Genomic DNA, 23,932 nt, shown 5'->3' with positions numbered 1-23,932 from the left:
ACTGACGTAAAATCACTTTATTTTGTAAAATGCTGGACTGATTTTACATAGTCCTATCCCATGACTTTGACATGATTTTTATAGCATTTTTAAACAATCTAAATTAACAGTTTCCTTTATATTCATTACTGCTTTCCAGAGTCTCCTTTAAGTTTTTTTTTCTCCAGACAGTTCCCAACACTTTCCCAAAATTTCACAATAGTGTTTAATCATCACTGGGGCTGCATCATATTGGAAAAAAAAATATGGCATTACAATATTTTGTTGTTGTGCAATATTTCGCCAGAAGTCAATCCTGCAACGTCACAATATAAAAATGTGTAATGAGTATTTAAAATGGTTGTATGCAGCAAAAAAGTGCTTAAAAAGTAACATTTAAAAATTAAACTCCCTGTGATGTGGCTATTGTGCATTGCGATATCGATGCAGAAAATATATATTGCAGCCCTAATCCTCACCACACTGCATCACTGGATGATGGTGTGGAATTTTGCTTTGTCGATCCTTCAGACACATCCTGAACATCTGCTGCACACCCGCATATCAAACATATACATCCTTTCACAACAACTGGTTCCACTGAGGCGTCCAGGTTTACAGATGTTTACTGAAACCCAGCACCTCAGCACCTGATTTCAGTAATTAGTTTACCTTGATGCTACAGAAAGGAGCAGGCTGGAGGAAAGAGCTGCTGGATGTGCAGTGCTGGAACCAATCTCTTAATGACTCTTAATTAATGACTTGATTTAATGCAGGGAAATAATAATGTGTGAAAGAATGTAGACATCTTTGATAGCCTGGAATAGTGGTGCACGACACAGAGAATTTAAAGTGATAACCCTGCTGGATATCCATATCTAGCTGTACTCATTTCTCTCATTCTCAGGTTAAGAATTAATTTAGTTTGATAGTTTGATGCAGGCGTCCACCGTGAACTTTTACCTTGTGCTACCTCCAGCTACATCCATACATCTGTAATATCAGATATCGGCATCAGCCCAAAAACTTTAATTTAAACAGTACAAACTAAATTAGGTTGTTTGTGTCACACCCCCCCTATATTTCCAACTGAAATACTAAAATGTGGCAGGAGGATGTGGCAGCAGTGTCTAAGTAAATGTTTTAAATAGCACAGAGTTAAAGTTTAATAAAGTAAAATAAAAACACACATGGGCACAAACCAAAAGATTGGTGTGGAATAACATGCTCTTCTCTTTCAAGATGGTAAATAATCTTTTCCAGGTGACTCTACTTCATGAAGACACTGAGATTAAAATACCAAGAGTGTACTAAATATGGCTACTTGGAAAAATCTAAAGTATTAAACATGTACAAAATGAACAAAATAATTCCATGTGTTCCTGAAGAGCTTTAATATAGTGTTCAATATTAAAATTATGATATAAAAAATCATAAAAAGAAAGAAACACACTGAATTGGAAGAGGTTAATTTAAGGTGAGAGTAAGTAAGGTAAGATGGCAGAGATATTAGACATTTAATCTGACACCGAACTACTAGTTAAATGGTTTATCGGACACCCATAACCTGAGCAGGCCAGGCTGTTACTAGGAGACAGGTTTTGGGAACCACTAGCAGCCAGTGTGTGTGTGTGTGTGTGTGTGTGTGTGAAGCCAGCCATGGGACAGGTAACTCAAAGAGCCACTAGATAGAAACTGGATCCACTCTGAGTGTCCAGGATCGATTTATTATTTAGTGAATCAACCTGATCCTCCGGCCGCTCCTCGCTCTGAGAGAATTTAATCACTGCATTTTTACACTCTGAGCTTCTTCTACACTCTTCTGATCATTTCTAAAGATTATAATGTGGAGGACCTTCCATCCATGTTCCGGATGCCTCACAAATCCTGCCAATAGTTTTAGGATCATCAGGTTCTGAGATTAAAGCATATAAAGTGCTAAACACATTATGCAGCATTCTGGTTTAATAACCAAAACATTAGGAACTCTAAAAGCATTGATGTTTATGAGGCATACCGGTCATTACGAGTTTAAAAAATAAGATAAACAAGAAAACTTGTACGCTATTTACTACTACTTTTATTCTGTATTTATTGATTACGCTGGTATATCAGTTATTAATCAGTACTGTGTCCAATAGAAGCTAAAGAACGCTGCACTGATCTGCAGGATATGTGAATGTGGAAGTGGTTTCTGTCAGATGAAACCCTCACCTAATGCTGTCCCATGACTTTTAGCATGTTGGTTTATGAGCATGGTTTCAGCACTGAATCAAATGACTAAATGTTTTCAGCTGAGCTTTACTGTTTTCTATTTTAATCTTTTATTCTCTTATTTTTTTTCCATATACTTTAGTGTTTCACTTAAATATTCCATTAAGCACTTTTTATTGAGTCATATAAGCTGCTTTTTCATTCATTATTCAAGGTGCTATATTATATTATAATTATGGGTGAGCATTGCAAAGTAATATTCTTCCTTTCTTCTACTTTCTTGTCTGCAGGATATCCACATCATAACCTCACAAAGTTATCAAGATATCGGCATCATCCCCACACTGTCCAGTATGATAAATAAACAGCTAAAAAAAGTGTACAATCTATTGTACTGCATTGTACTGTACTGATACACACCGTTTTAAATCCAGTTTTTTAGGACAGCCCCCAAAAAATAAATTCAATATCGTTTTAAACCACACTCATTTTATATTCATCTCTCATTTTCCTAATTTATTGCAATTTATTTTCATCCATGGCCAAAGCCTAGAGTTTAATTGGTCAAATAGACACAGTTTATTCCCTTGTTCCTCCCATTTACTCCCATTCATTCATTTTTCATTCATTTGCCTGACAGAAACCAAATTACATGTAATTCTTTAGGGTAGGTTTCTAAGTTCTAATCTACAGTCATACTGACTCGTACTTTTCTGTTTGCCGTTTTTGCATCCTTTGTTCCAACCGTTTAGCTGCATAAACTTTATGCATTTCATTCAGAAAATTAACATGTCTAGTTATTACTATTATTTAAAAAATGTAATTTCCATAAGAGAAAGAATTTGGTCAGTTTATTCGTCAGTGTTTGAACACAGGAAGTGTTTGTAGATATGCTGTATGATAAATGTAATTACCAATTTACAACAACCCTCAGTCCTTAGCTACAAGTTAGAATTCATATAAAGTGAGTGCAAATCAAAAAGCGGGAAAAACACATGGCTGTTCAAGTCTCTGCAGATTACACAGTGGGAAAAATAACTGCATATGATTTTGCAAAATGTAATAACAGGCTGCCTAATACACAGAGTTCGGTTTGCAAGTCGGTCCCTGGTGCGGGTCAGAGCTGCAATCTTGGCAGTGAATTGGATTCTGAGCGAAAAACCGGGGCGAGCGAGAGGAAGAGACAGACAGACAGAAAGACAGAGGGAGAGACAGAAAGAGAAATGGTTGCATTTGTTTTCATTTGGCCTGTTGTTGCTTCCTGGGTGTGATAATGATTGGAGTGCCCTGCTCTGCTCCAACAGCCGCACACCCACCCCTCCCTCCCTCCCTCCCTCCCTCCACCACAACCTGTATCTCATTCTGCACCGTCACCCGACGCCGCTACACGTGCTTCACCGGTCAGAGGCCAACGGTCCAACAAAACATTATAAATCATAGCTGATTAAGAGCATAAAGCCAAAAAAGCCACAAAGTTTACTGTCACTTTTTCACCCATGTTTTTACTCTTATTTTGTTGAACAACTTTTAACAGATTTATTACAATAATGACATATTTATTTACACACTTAACTGTTGTACATTAACCAGCCATTACATCATCATTTCCATGTGTCTACACTCACTGTTGATCCTATAAGATATAATCTGTGTAGCTCTATAATTACAGACTGAGGTCCTTCTGTTTCACTACGTTATCTTCATTTCACCCCTTTCTTCAGTGGCCCAGACCCCACAGGAGATCAGGGTTAGGGTTCTATAAATCTGGCCTTAATGAACAAGTGGCTAAAAGAAAATAAATAAAATCATTAGAAGTGCTGTTTGCTAATTTGCCACAAGAATAAGAGAATGAAAAAACACAGATTCTACCACTTTTTTCTGTTCTGAAGCTCACTTGCTAAACCAGCCTCCGGTACAGATACACAGAGTTTCAGAATGATAGCTAACCAACTAACCACTAACAGCACAACACAGACCACGATCAAGCAAGATCAAATCACACATCTAAAAGATAAAGCTCTAAATCTGCACACAGTTAACTGAATTATGTTTTTTGAGGCACACTTTACAGACTCTTTCGCTTGTTTAATTGAAGAAAGCGACTTAAATTTTGTGAGCATCCCCATCATATGTCCATCATAACTAAACATTGTATTAGCTAGACACAGAGCAAACATTTGGCACATCAGACACATCAAATTTATGAAATATTGAAAACATTTTAAATCCTCACACTCAATTGAATTATTCAATGAGTCACCCGTGACAGAATAACTATGAAAACACCATGCTTTTACTATTTCCTTCAATACGGTTACTCTGAAGGAACCTATAGTAGGAATCTGTGAGCACAAAAAGTGGTTTAATCTTCCAAAGAAAGAACAGAGCGTCACTTAGACTCCAAAGTGAGCTGAGTGCCTGCACTGCAAAAGGTGGGATAGCTGATGCTGGCTGGATGACAGATAGAATTAGTCTCAATCACAAAGAAGACTGATCCTTCTGCAGAAGCTGCAGAACTGACAGGCCCTTCAGCGTCACACTGCAGCTAACCCTGTTATAGCGGGTCCTTTTGACTGATATTGACTGTTCTCACTGATGTTCAGACACTCATATGGACATGGCTGGTTTGTTTCCAGTCTTGGTACATTTAGACAAGATGCACTTATGCATGTACTGATGCTCAACACTATTGTAGAAGACACAAACTTAACAACAATAATAATGTCTTGCTTTTTTCCACCAATACCGGTAATAAGAATACACTGAGTGTGTATACTTTGATATACTTTGAAACTGGTTACGCTGCAACCCTGTTCTACAATAGTATCACATCACCACAATTTCAGTGAAGAATAGAACATTTTCAGGTTCAAAGTCTGAACAAACCAAGATTCAATTTGATTCTATTTGATTCACCTGCAGTTTAGTGAGCGCACTAAAGGACTTAGCTACATTTAGTCATCATTACCTCCAGCTCTAGTCGGTTATCAGTAGTGGTCTTTATTCTGAATGCAATCAAATCCTCAAAGCAATTCTCCAAAATTTCCTGGACAGACAACAAAAGCATGATAAACTCTTTTAATGCCTTTGATTTCAGAAGAAAGAATGAGTAAACCACTGTCTCAATACTTTTCCACTGCAGCGTATGTATAGCCTGAAAGAGCCTGGAGTTTAGTGCTCTTTCTGACCTCTTTTTAACACAAACATGTACACTCAGACACTCTGCAAGCACTGTCAGAAACCTCCCCTCCCCCGTCCCTGAAGTATGTCCGTGCCAGCCCTGTCGCATGAGTGGACGTGATGGATTTGATGGTAGCCGGAGCAGACAGTGTGTGTGTCTGTGCGCTGAAGCTAAACTGAGACTTCAGCAACTCCACTCGATGCTTACTCTCACCAAACACAACCAGACTACACAAACACCAGCCTGCACTGCTCCGCTCCTCAGATCAATGACTGCAAACGCCATCCTGCTCTAATAAGGCTGTGTACTGTTAGCAGCTGCTGAGCCTGGACAGAAAATACTTTAGAAATATAATGGTCAGTGCTGTGGTCCAACAGAAGAGCACAAGATCCTACTTCAGCACAAAGACACTTCCAACATTCTTAAAAGGCTTAATTAAGTATAGGTTTAGGTTAAGTTTAAGTTTAGGTTTAGTATAGAATTAGTTATTTGAGGTGTACGTTAAGTTAATATTTAGGTTCAGGTATCTTTGGTTAGGTTTATGTTTAGGTTTAAGCTGGTTAAACTTATGTTAGGGTATTTTACATTAAGTTTAGGTTTATGATGAGTTGTAGTTGGTTTAGTGTAGTTTGAGGTGTAGTAGGTTAAGTGTAGGTTAGGGTATTTTAAGTTAATATTAGGTTTGGGTGTAGATAAAGTGTAGGTTGAAGCTGAGGTGTAAATTAAGGTTAGGTTGAGGTTTAGGTAAAGTGTAGGTTGGGGTGAATTTTAAGGTTAGGTTGAGTTTGAGGTGTAGGTTAATTTATGTTTAGTAACTAAATTTTTACATTTAGTACAGAAAATGTAATTTAGTCACATATGTATAAATTCCTCTTAAAACCCGTCTGAACTGTAAGCTGGCGACAGATTTAGTAATGAAAACATGTTTTAATTTGGTCAGTTAAATGTTTGCATTTCTAGACACAGAAATGGAATCACTTGGCCATCTGACAAATGAGAATTCCCAGAACACCTCTACCTCGTGTTTTACGATAGCTGTGTTTTTACACTCCCAACATGAAATTTTTCATCATGTTTATTGCATTATGTATCAGAGCCAGAAGTAGTGTAATTTGGATCACTGAGGATGTAAATGTGTTGCAGGGACTCTTGCCCAGTCTCTCTGTTTCTACACTCTCTCACTCTTATTAAGATATCAACATGATTTGTTCCAAACTTGGCAAATGCTGTATATTGATTTGCATCTCGTTTGGTGTAACACTAATCTGATTTTAATTGCTAATTGTTGAGATGGATCTGCGTTCTACATTCAGGGAGAGTGAGCGAATGTGTGGAGAATTACAATGTTACACCTAAAACACAATTAGCCTTGTGAACAGAAATGCTTTCAGCCTACAGTTTTCTGTATTTTAGTTTTTCTCTGTGGTCCATTTACAGGCTTTAAGTGAGATTATGCTTCACATAACTTATTTTTGTATTCTGAATTATTCTGTCTTGTCTCTTTATTGTGTCATCTACACCAATAAGCCATAACATTAACATAACATGCCTAACGATTTTCTGAACTTACCCACTCACTAGGACTCCCTCTATGATTCCTGACATTAGGAGGGTGAGGATAAGTGTATGCCTCCTCTGATATATGTGAAGTCACCCACAATCTTTTTTCCAACTGCAGCCAACACACACTCAGAGGTAAGAACAGGACTCCTGTTATCTGCAACTAAGACTAACGCTTTAGAATATTTATGGGTGCTTTTATATCTACTGTGTTTGGTCTGAACCTTCTGACATTTCAGTTTGGTCCAAATCAAAATGTCAGGAGTAAATGAATGTGCAGACTGTAGTCTACACCAAATTATCGTTCAATCAAATATAGAAGTTTCATTCCAGATCAACTAAACCCTTTACATTTTTGCAGTAAAAGTGAAAACTTTTGGGTTTTAGAACAAAGAAATCAGAGAATGGGCACAACACCTGGAAAGACAAATCGCTGGATAAAAAAAATCACTGACCCAAATGCCAGACTCACACCCAAAGAAACCCAATAACCAAAACTAACTGCAAAGTGGGGTCTTTTTGACCATCAAAGCATCAGTGACAGCAGTTCACAAATTCTCCTTCCTGGTGCTTATCACAAGATCTACCTGATGTTTTAGAGATTTTCTGACCCAGTCTTCTCCCCATCACAGATAGGTTTTTGTTAAAAGTCTTATGTTTGCCAAAGTTTCAATGTTCCTGCTTCAATACTTTACCTTCAAGAACTTACTGTTCATTTGCTGCCTAAGCCCATCCATTTACAGGCACCACTGGAACCAAATATTTAATGCTATTGAATCACCTATCAGGGATTTAACAGTGTGTTTTAAAACTATGTTCACATGCCACATCTAACTACATTGTATTTCTAAAATGCGAAGAAAATTCAATTCTACATGATACGTGCCTCTGACCCGCCAGTCAAGCCTGAAGCCATTAAAGTCGGAAACCCATGAGAGCGGCAGGACCTCTAACTCCTTCCTTTGCCCCGGGTACCGACATGAGCCCCTCTCCCTGCTCCTCTCCTCCTCTCTGTCAAAGCCACTACTCATCAGCCCATCATTCTTCCTCTTCATCTCCTTTCTCTGTCTCCTGCATTTTACACTCTCTCTCTCTCTCTCTCCCACCTCCCGACTGCCACTCTTCCGCTGCCGTTCATCAGCCCTGTTACTGGTCTTCTTTCCTCCTTCTGGAAGTAAATTCTCACCCTCTGTGAGAAAGACACAGTGACAGGCGAGACAAAGTGCAGCCTAAGAATCAAAGATGGACTCGACATCAGTTAAACCACAAAGACACGTCCTGCTGACCAGCCCGTGGACCTGTCTCACACAACATGTTCAACTAGGTCAGGGCTTCTGAAAAAGTCCAGCTTCATGAAACCCAACCAGCTCCTCTTACTACAATGAACAGAATGTCACGTCTTGCTGCACACAGGCACTTTGAGTTTATATCTTATACTAAATAATCTATAGTAGTTACTAAGCCTAAAACACAGCAAAATTCATCACAGACAATCACCTGTGCGAGAGCCAACCCCACAAATTTCAGGTTCACACCTCATGGTTTGGTATACAAAAAACATCAGAGTATCGCAGGTTTCTTTTCATTTCATTTGAATTTACAGTTGTGCAAGCTACGCTCTGTACCATCGGTTTATGCATATTACCCCCTATAGTTAATACAGCTGCAGTGTGTTAATTAAACCGCAGTTTAACCAATATAATAATACAATATATAATATTAAATATATAATAATATTTATAAACGCACACAACAACAAATCCGTCATGATATGGTGATATGTTTTTTTAGGGGACCTGAGGTCCAGAGGTGATCAGCACTTGTGTTCAGGATCAGCTCTTCTGTATCTGTGGAGAAGATGCTGCCAGAATGTTTAAATACAGAACAAGTGACTCATGCACTGCACTGTGGACACCCTGAGAATTGTGCAAACAACATCTTTTGTTTAGATATACTGTACGCACTGCAATGGCCGGATTTCAATAAAACAGCTTACCTCATTACAATGAAGAAGAGCAGAGGAGAAACACTACACCCCCAACTATTACTACAGTACCATAACAATCCAGAGGCTTTTAACAGTTTAGGGTTTCTGAGAGGCACATGTGCTGGCAAATGTTTATGGTATTTACCCGAATATCGTGTATTTCCTGCAGGCACTGTGACGGTGTGGAGAATAAGCACACATGCTGTTAAACACTAACTGCTTCAGGAAAACAGGCCCTGCATGAGATTTCTGAATGTTAGAACTTTACTGAAGGCCTACAAAAACTCCATCAATTTAAAATGTTAATTAATAGAAAGCCATTGTCCTATAGCCCAGCAAACTCCACACAACTTTCACTTTTCCCAATTTATTTACAGTGACTGACCTCAAAACAACACTGACCTTAAACAGTTTGTTCCCTCCTGAAAAAGCCATTAGAAAAAAGGACATCATCATCAGTAATCCTTTACACGGGCTGTTAAACTTTTCATATTAACTTTATCCAGGCTATCAACATAGCTAAAATTGTAATAAGTTTCAATTTAGAGTTCCATAAAAGCTTAATATCCTCCAAAAGCCATCTGGTAATGGTGATGTTCCCACTCAATCAATTAATTTTATAAACACTCATCATTATGTGATAAATATGGCTTACGGGTCCAAACAAAAAAAGTTTGAAGAACGTCTGGTGTCGGTTCTCTGTGCTCAGTGGTGCAGAATAAGGTACACTTTGGGCGAAATGAAATCTCTCTCTCTCTCTCTCTCATTCTCCCTTTCTCTCTGTCTCTCTCTCTCTGTACTGAAGTGGTTCCCCCTAAAAACTCCCACTTTGATATTATTGATTGCAGTGGGATTGTCTTTGACGGGACTTAACCTCAGAGAGCTCGACTCAGACAGACACCCTCCCCCAAGATCCTCACACTTTCACAGGACTCAACCAGAGGCACACGCCGCCTCGGACTCCAATAAAAGATCAATCATTTATTAACCCTGATCACAAACGAACAGCGATTCTGTTCAGTATGAATTCAGAAGAAACGGTGGCTGAATGATGATTAATATGTGCTCTCTAAAGGTGAGCAAATTGATAATGTTTTATTATCATATTGTGATAACATTGTTAACCCATACGTAAGATTTATCGTTAACTAAAAACTGTTTACCAAACCCTTACATAAATAAAGTACTAACTGAGAAAACGGCAGGGTCAATAATCAGGATTGTTTTAGTGGTTGGTTCTATATCAAATTATATTATATTATATTACACACTTAAGACATCAATTGTCTAATTAAAATACAGCTTGGCGATGGTGGAGCTTTTGATATCAATGCTGCAATCAATGAATTCCTGCAGACAACTGGTTATGGTCACAATTTAAGCAATGCTGCTGTCTCTGTTATACTGTGCTGTAATTTCACTTTTGCACCACTTATTGGTTTTAAACTGAATTTGTAATGTAATTACATTTTCACTGTAACTATAACACATTGCAGTTTTAGTTTTTTTAATCTTTACTACAAACAGTTACATGTGTTCCTTTACTACCCAGCTCTGCTTGTGTTCTGCTGTGTGTGGAACTGGTGTTCTTCTCTCTGAGTGCAAACTGACAGATCTGCAGAGTTTGAGGCTTTGCTACAACAGCCAAGAAGCAAATCTAACACAAACACTCCACAGTGGGGCCCTGTAAACCAACACTGGGAACAGTGACAGCTCAAAAGTGTGTGTGTGTGTGTGTGTGTGTGTGTGTGTTCCAGAAGAGCACACTGAGTGTATACCTCTTGTAGTGTTTACCTCTTTTTTTCACATATGCGCACGTGTGGGAATTAGCTGTGAGGTGCTTCAGTGTCTGGACTGTGTAAGGGTGTGTGTCTGCGCTCCAAGGTGCGTTTGTTTGCGTGTGTGTGGTTGTTTGTGTGTGTGTGTGTGTGTGTGCTTGAGTGTTTTGAAAACCTGCAGTGACGGCAATTATCGGGACAGGATGGAGTCTCAGCGAGGTGTCACTCTGCCATTTGCCCTGTCACCATCGCTCAAGCCCCAGCTATCTCTGTAGGAGCCGCCGCACTCTTTGTCTCTCTCCATTTCCTTCTTCTTCGCCTCATCCTCTCAAAACAAACTGCAGGAATGAATGAATTCTAGTGCGTCTCCCGCAGAGAGAGAGAGAGAGAGGGAGAGAGAGAGAGAGAGAGAGAGTAGATGGGGTCTGCATGAGGGGTGGCATAGTTAGGAGGCTGCACTCCTGAAAATGAAGGTGACAAAAAGGGTTCTTTGGAGTGATGCCACAGAACGACTGCTGGCTCCCTAAATCGCCTTCCAGTGGGCGGCTCTTAAAACATTATTTTTTGTAAAGGAGTCTAAGTAGACTTAATATTTCAAAATGCACTATTCACTCCAAGTCCATAGGGTCCATATATGTGAACAAATCAGTAAAAGGGGCCTGGCTTAAATTCATTCTTTTAAGCTCAGTTCACACTTTCAGTTTTACAAAATTTACATTTTGGAAGATTATCTACAAAATCCACAGATTACAAGCAAATTACTGTTTAATCAACACTGGGCTCTAGCTCAGTAAATTTTTCAAAATCATGATCCAAAAGATCATGAAGATCAACAGCTCCCGGATGTCTCGCAGGTGCCCAACAAGCTGTTCATATCTGGAGTCCAAATCTAGATGTGTGAAAATTGTTTGGGACTGTCAGTAAGGGCCGAGAACAAACAATGATATAAACAATGATCTTTGTATGGCTCATAAAAAGAACCACTAAACAATGTACACTAGAACAATATACATCAATCAGCCAGAACATTAGCACCACCTGCTTATTACAGAGTAGGTGCCCTTTGTGCCAACACAACAGATCTGACTATTCGAGGCATTGACCCACAAGATCTCTGAAGGTTGTTGTGTAGTATTTGGAACCAGGAGCAGCAAAGTTAGTAGAAGATCCATCTGTAAGTTGTGAGGTAAATCCTTTATGAGTATAACAGCATCAGCTGCACTGGAGCCTCACTGACTCATTCACTGTTTGTTCTTCATTGGAGGGTTTGGTAAATACTGACCACTGCATACTGAAATTAGAAGAGTAACTGTCTCTACTGTGCAGGGAAATGTTTCCTTCAGATTTTGGAGGATTGCTGTGAGGATTTGGCAACAAGAGCGTTAGTGAGGTCAGGATGCTGGATGATCACCAATCCAACTCATCCCCAACTCCTCAACTCATCCCATCCAATAGAAGAAGGGAGAACACACGTCCACTGCTCCACAGTTCAATGCTGGGAGCTTTAGAACCCTCCGGCCCAAACCTGGCCTTAGACATGCTGCCTACACAGCCAGGATTCTTTATCTGCTCCAGAAAGCACTACTCTGTTTCCGATACAAAACAATAATAGAATGCATTTATTACACAGAAAGAGTGTCCACCATACTCAGACTAAGAGCAGGTATGTGACCATGAGGAACGTCATATACATTACTGTAAATAAGGTCCACATAATGTAAAGAGGTGGAGTTCTGGGATGTTGCATTAAGAACTTTTGACTGAAAATGTTCTTCACACTCACATACCTCTGCAGTGTGCTAATTAAAGCATCTTTTTAGAACCGCGCAACCAAGCCAAAAAGCATTTAGAAACCTTTCATTCTGAGAGTGTATGTGTTTGTGTGAGACTAAACACAAGTGTGGATCTGAATTGGAACTGAAGGCTGCTGCTGGCAGACTCATGAGTGACGCTTTCTACAGTATAAAAAAATAAAACAGCAACTTCAGGGCAATGCACCGAGCCACGCACCAGATCTTGGGAGGACATGCCAAATGGAATTATGATTGACTAATTACTTCACAGGGATACTGATGTGCGTAAAACTAAAACATGTACCTGCTGGGATTCTTCTACTCAAGAGTCTTATACACAAAATTAACCGATCGGCTCAAGGCGCCACAATGACAGGGAAAGAAACAGCTGGAGAAAATCAATTAATGAACAAATATTTATGCAACGCTGACGGCCATGTAATTTTAAAGAAATCAGTGATGACTGAGACCACGTGGGACTGTCAAAACGTCTAAAACATATTCCACAGAGGTGATTATATATTTCAGAAAAGGACAGTGTTTCTTTATAATGGCTGTTGTCATTCCCATACTTTACGATCTCAAAACAATGTCATCTTTCTATCTCCAGAGTCTAACTCCACCAGTTAGTTTACCCTTTATTGTCCCCCAGAAATATGAGGTTACACCTAGAAATGATGTCATAGAAAGCCTTGGCTGGAGCAGATTAGCTGCATAAAACAGTTAAAATGAGTTGTAGTTGAGCTGTCAGACAACTTAATTATATTATTAATTATATTATTACTGATCAGGTGCTGTTGTGCTGTTGGTCACTTTAACAGACACAAATCTGTAGTATTTGTTCTCAGTCTCAGGCAGTGCTCTCGTCACATTTACTTCAGTTCTGCACGGTTAGTTCTGTCAGCGGTGCATGCTGACTCTCGCAGCAGCTCGGGGGTTAAACTGGACAATAGGAGCTAATAAACACATTAACTGCACTAATGTGCATGTATTGTACATTAAATCAATAATGGAATTATCCTGACAGGCCTCATGCAGAGTGTAGTAAGTACATCTCTCTACATTATATTTCCATATTTATAAACACTAATACTCTCGCGTGCTCTCTGCTGGTGAATGTTGTTTTTGTCTTTTTGAAGAATAAAATTTAGAGGTGGACGAGTGATCCAGACTATGTTGACTAAAAGGCACGGATCAATAAAGCTGTCAGATGAGGGGAGAGTTGGAAAGGGTACTCTCTCTCATCCCTCACTCCGCAGAGGATGGGCTTCTGTGTTTGCTCTATCATTTCTCTGCAAAACAAACTGTCAGAAGGCTGAGAAAAGAGAGAAACAGAAAGAAAGGAGGAGCTCGTTTCTTTGTCATATGGAAAAGCTCCATGGATGCAATAAACCCATCAATTCCAGAAGCTCTGACACAAAGCTTTTGCATTTGCGCTGAGGCCCAAACAGCAAACAGAACAGAGCTGTTGATGCTCAGTGTTCTTAACCCTGATCTAGACCGGGGGTCGGCAGCTCGCCGCTCTTTCTCTTAACCCTTAACTCCTCCAGCTTGTGGTATTGTTTGAAAAAGGACAAAATAAAGTACTACTAAAGTGCATTAAAATTATCCAAACATTTACAGTTAAAATTACTTTAAACAGAAAACACCAATCACTCATAACCAAATTCACTGACCATTTAATCAACATCAGATAAAGGAGCACTCATCAACTTCATTATTTGTATTTGGTTAAGAAACAGGTCTCATTTGTGTTATGAAAACTTGTTAATATAAAACAGCCTTCTCAGTTTCATATATTTCACTCAATAATAAATTAATAAAGTTATTCAATAATTTATCTTTTTAGAAAGTATTGTTAAAGTACATTTACACAGTGTTCTTGTGTAATACAACCCCAAATCAGAAAAGGCTGGGACATAATGGAAAACAGAGTTTCTTACATTTCCTTTGGCTTTTTTTTAATGCAGACAGTATGAACCCAAGATATTTCATGTTTTGTCTGCTCAACTTAATTTTATTTATTAATATACATTAATTCAGAGCTTAAACACATTCAAAAAAGAGGTTTGGACAGTGAAGCATTTACCACTGTGTTGTTGCCATTCCTTCTCACAACAGTTAAAACCACAGAGAATATTAAGCAAATTCAGGTTTTGTATTATTTTATCACATTTCTGGAACATTTTTGGGTCGTATGGGGTCACTAACATTTATAACTTCACAATTCTCCACAGGTTCAGACTGCCTCTGTAATGTGTGCTGTATGTGGTTTTGAATTGTCTTGTTGAAAACTGTTGAAAACTGTTGGAATGGATCTGTATTAAACAATGAAATAAAGTGTAACAGATAAAGAATGAAATATTTTGACGTAATTTCATACTTCATACACTGAAAGGTTCTTCAGTGAACCTAAAGTGGATCTTCTACAGTACCCTGTTTTATCCTGAGCATGATTAGTCAGGTTTCCCCTCACTGCCTGGATCAATAAGGAATCCCTGTAAATGTTTCCCAGCACAACGTTATTGATTAAGGTCAACAAGCCAAAAAAGAGCACTGGAGGCCAACTGCTCATACACACACTTTTACTGCCATCTAAAATCAGTGTGAAATTCATACGGTCAGGAATTCATTCATTTGCAGCTTATGTGTGGTGCTTCAGTACTGAATGAACTATGGTATTGTTTGCAATATTCCTCTTAACAATATAGAACAAGAATGAATGTGGTACAGTAGCATACTACTGCATTGTTACGAGCACACTGCGCCGTAAAGTGAAAGGAGAATTATTACAAAAAAAAGTTGACCTTGTTGTAGAAGGGCTGCAGATTAAATGCCCATGCCTGTAGAGCACAGCAATTGTGCCTGAGAGAAAGGCATTTACTCTGAAAGTGCTCTCGAGGGGAAAGCCCTGTCACACTGCTTCAATTTCCCAGGGCATGTCTGTAAATGAGAATATGTTCACAGAGCACTTTCTCTGTAAAAACACAGCGCGTCTAATTGTGCAGCCCTGGCTAAAGGGGCTGCCTGACAGAATCACTCTTATGGCTGAAGGAAGGCGTACACAGAAAACAACTAGCATTACAATTAGTAAAGCTTTAGGGTACATCTAAAAATAAATATATGGGACAACAGGTCTGTGCCCCCCACTCCTATATTGATGATACAAAACCACTAGTAATACTCGACTAACCACATGGTGTTCCACAACAACCACTTGGCAACACTTGAGCAAAAGACATGACACCTAAATTAACTGGCAACAGCCACAGCAACAACCTGAAACACTGTAGCACCCATGACTTGCTATACATTATCTGGGTTTGGTTTATCTGCTGTGCCACTTCCTTACAAAATCAACCCCAAAACTCATAAAATGTATTAGTGACTTTAAAACGCTTAAAGTTTTAATGTTTACACCTAAAGTTGCTTTGTTTTGGTCAAACAGAGGAAAACATAGAAGGGCACCAAAATGCATCTGAACAAACCACGAGAAAATTCTCTCTGCTTATTGGTCAGACCTGTCTGGGGCAGAGCACAAAAGCTAATATGGAAAGTCCTGTGTTCTAGAGTTAGAGCAATGGCCGAGATAAAATGCATTAATAGATAAAGTCGTTTTCTGGGAAAATTCCAGCCTAAATGCAGTTTGGCTTGCAGAGTACTTTTGGAGTAAACCTGCTAGGTGGGTTGGATTGAGGTCAGATCACATTTTCACTATAATCACATCCCTTCTCTCAAGGGTCTTGGCAAACAAATCGCACTAAACCCGAACATAAACTCCAAATTAAACCCACTGTACCAATTAAACTGAACTAAGAAGTCAAGGATAGACCAACCTGAAAAACATCTATTTCATTGTGGAATGACTATAAAATAAACTGTACTCGAACAGGCTACAGGTCTATATTTACAGTACATGTTTACGACATTTGTTTTCTTATGCATTCTGAAACCCCAGCAGCCAGCATAATATACACTTTTAAACCGAAAATACTTACAAAAGTATCCTTTTATATTTTACAATACTGTTTAAACAATATTTTACAAATGCTTCTGGTTCTCCCTGCCTCTCTCTCTCTCCCTCTCTCTCTCTCTCTCTCAGACACAAACACACACAGAGCTCCCCAGGGCTGCGTCCTGTACATAAATACCAACAACAAGGATTTGTCATGCTGTAAAGCTAACAGTGATTGGGTATTATGGTCACCCTCTCTCTGATTATTTATGAGCGGGGCTGTAATTGAACGCTGTAAATCCTTCAGTTGTGAGTTATACTCTCAACAGGAGTGGCTGTTCACAAAGTACCTTTCACACACAACTTCCTTTGTCATTCTCTCTCTCTCACAGGCTGTCTTCCTGCTGTCTCACCACCTGCAACTTACTTATAAGCAAATAAACATTTCTGTAGATAAGGATTGATTACTGGACAATAATCCATTAGCACACATTCTCCTGTACATTGTCAATCAAAAGCAGCTGCTCTGAAAGATGCTGCCAACAGACTGGATCTGAGAACCAAAATTTGATCTGATCGACAGAGGTGGCTTCGATCAAAATCAAATGAACCATGGTCAGAATCATCACCCATTAAATAACAGAAGTAGAGTCTCGTTCACATGCAGGTACGTCACGCAGCAGTGTGGGTACAACCAATTCCTGCATCTACTGTAACTGTAGATTAACCCTTATTAAACAGAAATAGCCGAAACCTGAGGGGAATATGCTATAGTCGATATACATCATGACAAACACAGATTCTGACAGGGAGGCAGAATTTAAACTCACTGCACAGTGCAACTGTCTAATAATATTGTCTCCTATAAATACACAAAAGTAAAAACAACGGGCAAAAAAATAAAAAACGGGAAAACGTATTCACGCCATGTTAATTTACATAATGAGTATAAGTCTGTAACGTAATTATCGAGACAAGCCTTGTGCTGTCCCAAAATCAACCATTAAACTTTATACACAAATGAACATTTGATGATGCTCCTACACTGCTGTAATGCACCTGTAACGTACACTGCAGTGTCACCTTTAATGTCTTATATTTAATAGAGCTCTCAATAATGCTCTTAGTATACTTTCATAATAGACCTAAACACACTCAATAAAGCTTTCTATCCAAACTAGCTCTTGATATGGCTCCTACATTTCCATAGCATGACCAGCTTCCGTTTGCATTTCTGAGCAGCACACAGCTTGCTGAAATGAGCGTGATGTCCGATCCACAGCTGTGCTCAATTAGGAACCCAATCACACATAATGAAGCGACTATAGCACTTCTGGGACGTGTTCTTCTGACTTCTATAAGGTTGAATGTGTACAGAACCCTACTGACATGCTGATTTGTGTAGTATTTCATGTCACTCGCAGGTTGCCTCCTACGATGGTTTGGAAGGACAGAAAGGCCGACCTTAATGCACTGGGCCGAGCAAAAGGGCCATCTCCTAAACCACACACACACACACACACACACACACACACACACACACACACACACACATACACACACATACACACACATACACACATACACACACATACACACACATACACACACATACACACACACACACACACATACACACACATACACACACACACACACACACACCAGCACCCTCTGTCCCCTCATTCCCTCTGTTCTGCCTGAGTGAGCCGGCTGATTTAATGACCTCACACAGACGTGCCACCGGGATGGAGGGATGCAGTGATCGAGAGAGAGAGAGATGAAAGAGATGAATTAACCAAACAAGAGAGAGGTGTCAGGTACAGGGTCTTCCAACAAGAGTCAGTGTTGTATATTATTATTCACTGATCCCCTAACCTCTTTATCTCGATCATCACCTTCTCACACCCTCCTTCATTTGCAGCTCCTGAGGGCTGGATGATCTGGGCTGAGTTGGAGCGATGCATGACAGTGGGTTGCCAGATTAATAGGACATTCCTTGTCTGACTTGTGCAGGAATTTAACATTCCTCGATCCACGGTGTGACGGGAATAAACCGTATAAGCTATTGCTGACCACAGTGTAGTGTAGGGGTGGACGATATGGCCCTAAATTAATATCACAATACACACTCTACACACACGCTCTACACACACGCTCTACACACACGCGCTCTACACACACGCGCTCTACACACACACGCTCTACACACACGCGCTCTACACACACGCGCTCTACACACACGCTCTACACACACGCTCTACACACACGCTCTACACACACACACACAGACCCCACAGCTCAGAGCGGTGCTCTTTAGCTTCTATGGGACACTAAAAAATCACAGGACCCCATACCACCCTTGACATTTGGCAAATACAGAAAGTTCAAATACAGACAGTTAAACATAGACTGTTGTTCTTCAGAATCGTTTGAAGCACATTTAACCCACTAGGATCGACAAACCTACATATAAAATTCAACATATCTCAATCTGTCTGGCAGTCTGGCTTCAGTCTGGCCTGCAGCAGCTATAGGAAGCCTCTTTTGTATACTAAAAAAAAAATTAAGAATTTATTTTAAAGTACTGACAATTTTCACATTAGCATGTTCAAAAGCATATCGAACATATCGAACACATGATGCTCAAGTCATTACATCACATCACCCAGCCTCTCCCCTCCCTCTGTCTCACTGTAAGGAGTGTGTTTGGACGATGCCACTGTATCTGCAATTCAAACCGCTTTCCCCTGATATAGCGTTTCATTTGTGCCTGCCACTCAAAATACCTGCCAGATATCCAGCCTTCATTTCAAATGATCGCTCCTTTCTCTCGCTTCTTCAGCATCCTTCTCTCTCTCTTTTCTCTTTTTCACTCTTCATCATCTCAATGCTTATTTTCAGAGTGGATTTGGAAAGAGTGACAGACTCATGATGTGAATTACTCAGTCAGAGAAGGTTTTAGTCTCAACATCACAGAAAAACACAGATGCTAATGCACCTCATTCACTCATATATAACCCACTGAGCCTACTGGTTAATTATACCATTTTGACTTTTACTATGAACAAGTCTTATTTGCAACAAACCCAAAGTGGCTGCAAAGCTTATTTTCTATTTGATTAATGAGTGGAATCAAGACTTTAAACTAGGGATGTCCCAATCCAATCCAGTGATTTGGAACTGGGTTGATCCAGGTATATCTTAAAGGATCAGATATCAGCTATTTAATCTCAATGCAGATCAGAGACTTTGTTTTCACAACAGTGTTCAAAGCTCCATCTGGTGCCCACACGTTATTGTCCAGCACTGAGGAGAGTTCCCAGAAGGTAAATTAAAGAGTCTGCATTGTAAAAACATACAAAGTGAATATTTGGACACAATCTAAATGCAAAAATCTGGTTTGTGTAGTCTGAACATAACTGGTTTACAGACATATGGACTTGTGTGACAGATCTGAAATCTCCAGGGTGGTAGCTGTCCAGGAGCAGGGATAAGCATCCCTGCAATAGAAGAACTAACTTACCAAAAAAAAAAAAAAAATACTAGTGATGAAGAGATGTGTGAACCATCAAGTGAAACTTTCTTCACACTCACACAACCATTTTTTTAAGTAAAAAGGGCTCTTCAATGGTATCACTCAAAAAAACCCTTTATAAGAGATTATAACAGTACCTTATCCGTGAATATGCAATGATTGTTAAAAATTATGTATTAAATAATTAAAAATTTATATTTAAAATATCTCAAGTAAACTCAATGCAATACTTTCTGGAGATCTGAATCTAAGAGAAGACTTTCTGACACACTAACTCTGTGATAGGAGTTATCCTTGGGCCATACAGCATCTCCAGCTGGGCTCTGCCTGTGTGAGTGAGCGAGTTGCTGTGAAAAATCGATTCAAGTGTCTCAACAGTAAAAAGCCCTCTGAAACAAAACAACTAGCATTGACTTCTTTTCACAAATGTGGGTCAAAATGTGTTCTGTAACGTCCCACTCAGGCTTTATGAACGAGGTCAAAAAAGCATCTGGTAGGTCATTTTAACAACCGCTTATATTGTATTTCTTCTTTTTTTTTTTTTTTACACAGGGTCTGATGATCACAACGTGGCTGCTTTGTGGTAATTCAAGTTTTTGGAGCTCTTTCTGGAGCTCTTCTGAGGAACACTATATCCTTTTGCAGGAATCTAAGAGAGCCATAGAAAAAACAGAAAGCCTAAAAAGCCTTCAGACTTCAACAGCTTCTACCCACCCGCTTTGTTAGGAAGAACCCTTATCCGAATGATAAAACATTAGCTGTCCTAACCATTTCCATTTTTATAACATTCATGCCGCATTGGAAATGGACAGATTAACTGGCCATATCAGTGTGGGTGAATATTCAGGCTACATATGTGACTGCGCAAAGAGAAAATAAAGATAGATTACACTACCAAACATTAAAGTAGGGCTGCACAATATGTGGTTTGAGAATTTATAGAGCACTCTGCAGAGCAAACTGCTCAACGCTTAACCCTTAAATCCACCCATCTTCTTATCTGCTTCTTTCTGGTCAGCGTCGTTGGGGGGGGCAACAAGGCCTTGCACTGCAATGTACCACAAATAACCATCCGTTTACACAATCACACCTAGGGGTAATGTATCATAGCACTTTAGCAATTTGCAATGTAGTAATTCACATACCCTATATATTTTTGGAACCCAGAGGAGACCCTGTCCGAACACAGGGAGAGGGCACCTCATATACAATGATGGAGACTCATGGATCAAACCCACAGCTCCAGGCCTCCAGCTGTGCAAGCGCAGTACCTGTGATGCTACCATGCTCCCCCCAAAGCTAAAACCTTTAGATATTATTTAAACAAAGTTAATTCAGCTGTTTAGATAATAAAATAAATATTAAAAAACAGCGTTTTAGAAACTAACTGAACGCTAACAAATTTAACACCTTAGGCATTAATTAAAAATTGTAGGAGTCAATTCAACCCTTTGGTTACTAATCGAATACTACTGGAGATTCAAATTCACAGGTGGAGTAAATCTGACCCATTAAAAACTTTTGTTTTATTTTAACTATTTAGGTATTAATTCAACACTATTGCAAATAATTAAACTCTTTTGGTATAAAATATACAATATATTTAACTCAACTCTTAATCCTAATTTATATACTAAACTCTTCACAACCTAACTGAACAATTATAAAATGAATTTAACCCTTTATGTATTAATTAAACGAAGGAAGAGTTAACTCAAATCTTTAGACTGAATGAACTGTGAAAGTTAATTACAATAAACTCTTTAGACATTAATTGAATAGGTCCAAGAATGTTCAGTTTATACAGTTAATTCAATGCTTTGGGTTAAGCTAATGTTTTTGGATTTGAATTTAACCCTTTATGTTTTCAGTGCTATATGGGCTGGTTTCCTGGTCTTAGCTTTAGTCGTGGTGCAGTGCTGACTGTAAATCACCACAGATTAAAATACTCTTCTCAATACAGACTTTTGCTAAATTAATGTTTTTGTAAAAGACAGTTCCACTACACTACACTACACTACACTACACCACACCACACCGTGTCCATTATCACCAGTCCATTATCACCAAACCCTGTCTCCTGGAGATCGACCTTCCAGCAAACCTGATCTCCAACTCTAATCGACCCCACCTGATCCATCTAATTATCGCCTTCAGGGCCCCGGATTGAGGGGTGCTGGGCAGGTCTTCAGGAGCAGCTCTGGTCGCTACTGTTACCCAAAGACCAAATGCTCTCGAGGGCATGTCAGCTGAGCCCTCGGTCTGCGGTTAGCTCACCTGGCACATGGTGCGTAAGGATGACTGTGCGGGAGCGCTCAGGTGGCTCAGATATCAGTAAATAAATAAATAAAGGGCGCGCGGCGATACACGAGACGCAGAACTACACCCGACACCTAGAGAGGCATCAACACGAGCCACAACCAAGCCAACACAGGGAAGAACCCAACACAGAGCACAGGACCAACACAGAGCACAGAACCAACACAGAGCACAGAACCAGCAATGTACAGAACCCAAAAACCTAACAAAGCAGAAAACCAACACACTGCAAGCACAGAACTAATACACGGCAGACAGAGCCCCAAACAGGTAAGAATCCAACACAGAACCCTCGGAAGGTAGAAAAATAAAACAGCTAGCTTTAGCTAAATATATAAAAAAAATCGTTTACAAATAAAAAAACATAACAACAAAATACTGAAAATTAAAACAAACGAAAATAAATGCAGCCCAAAAAAGTTTATAAACGCATCAGTGTCTGTCGGCATTCAAAAACATAATAAACTGCGTAAATAAACAGACTTATTAGTGTCTCCTGTCTTTTTTGGTCTCTGTTTACATTCAGTTATATTAGCTATAATTCATTCCCGTTTAATTCTAACAGCACAGTTTGTGTGGTTACTGTTTGCAGCGAACATGAGCAACAGTGTAAATCTCTCAGTGAAGGTAAACTGGGTTTAGTCGCGGGCTGAACTCTTTCCCCGCAGGGTAATAAACTCTCCCGGCTTACCTGCTGCCTCGTCCTGAGCCGGTGAGGCTGGGAGACCCGCCGCTGCTGCTGCCGCTGCCGCTGCTCGGTGTTCGGGTCCTCCGCCTTCCTCCCTCCCTCAGCATCTTTTCCCGCCCTCTTTCCTCCCAGTCCTTTTTGTTTCCCACCCGTTTTCAGACATTACCCGCCCGCGTGCGCTAGGATTGGCTGAGCTGTCCGCGCACACAAGTGGTTTATGAAATCGGCCAGTCCTAGTGTGGGAGGAAGGACGAGGTCAGCCAATCAGAGAGCAGGAGGCGGGATATGTGCGAATACCGGCGGGAAAAATTAAGGCGCGTGCAGCGCTGTAAACCGACCGTTGCTGCTGAGATAGTTATAGCTAGCTATGCTAGCCTAGCCTAGCCTAGCGACTAGCTAACAAAGCACAGAACTCCTACCTAATTATATATTTTTTTCTGTTTTCAAAGGATGTTGGTGGAGTGTTTATATGTAAATATATTGTATATTTGTTTTATAGAGTTTTTGAGTGTCCAGGTTAAAATAATAGCTAGCTAACCATCAGTGAGGAAGATCATTCTGAAAATGCAAAGTACAAAATTGCCCAACTAACTAGTTTTCCAATGAACCAATCAAATCACAGGAATTGGATCTTGCCCAAATATGGGCGAGACAATAAGTAATGCACAAGAGATGTAGTTAGCTAAAGTAACAGACCCAGATGGCAAACAACTGACTTTTTACATTGAAACATGCTTGAAGTAACGCCTTTTTAATATTAAATGATATTGCAAACGTTGACATTTTAATATTGAATTAACAAAATGTCCTCAACCTTCTGCCTTATAAATTAGCATTTAATATTTCATCATCATACAATTTCAAAAAACTGTTGAATGGAAGAATAAAAGTTTTTTTAACTCCCATTTACAGTAACTGCTTTTTAATTTGGCACCAATTC

The 23,932-nt window shown here is 39.5% G+C and overlaps 1 protein-coding gene across 1 annotated transcript in view; it reads right to left on the bottom strand.

The window, feature by feature from the left end:
• The window catches only part of cdh23 (cadherin-related 23), a 277,788-nt gene extending 254,709 nt beyond the window's left edge, over nt 1–23,079 (bottom strand). The window contains exon 1 of the mRNA XM_049481005.1: nt 22,996–23,079. The gene's annotated coding sequence lies outside the window, so the exon portion shown is untranslated. The remainder of the gene's footprint in view (nt 1–22,995) is intronic.
• Between the last annotated feature and the right edge of the window lie 853 nt (nt 23,080–23,932).

This window comes from Astyanax mexicanus, chromosome 7 (genome assembly GCF_023375975.1).
Source record: "Astyanax mexicanus isolate ESR-SI-001 chromosome 7, AstMex3_surface, whole genome shotgun sequence".
Lineage (NCBI taxonomy): Eukaryota > Metazoa > Chordata > Actinopteri > Characiformes > Acestrorhamphidae > Astyanax > Astyanax mexicanus.
The sequence above is the reverse complement of the archived record's forward strand: the minus strand, read 5'-3'. Positions and strand labels throughout refer to the sequence as shown.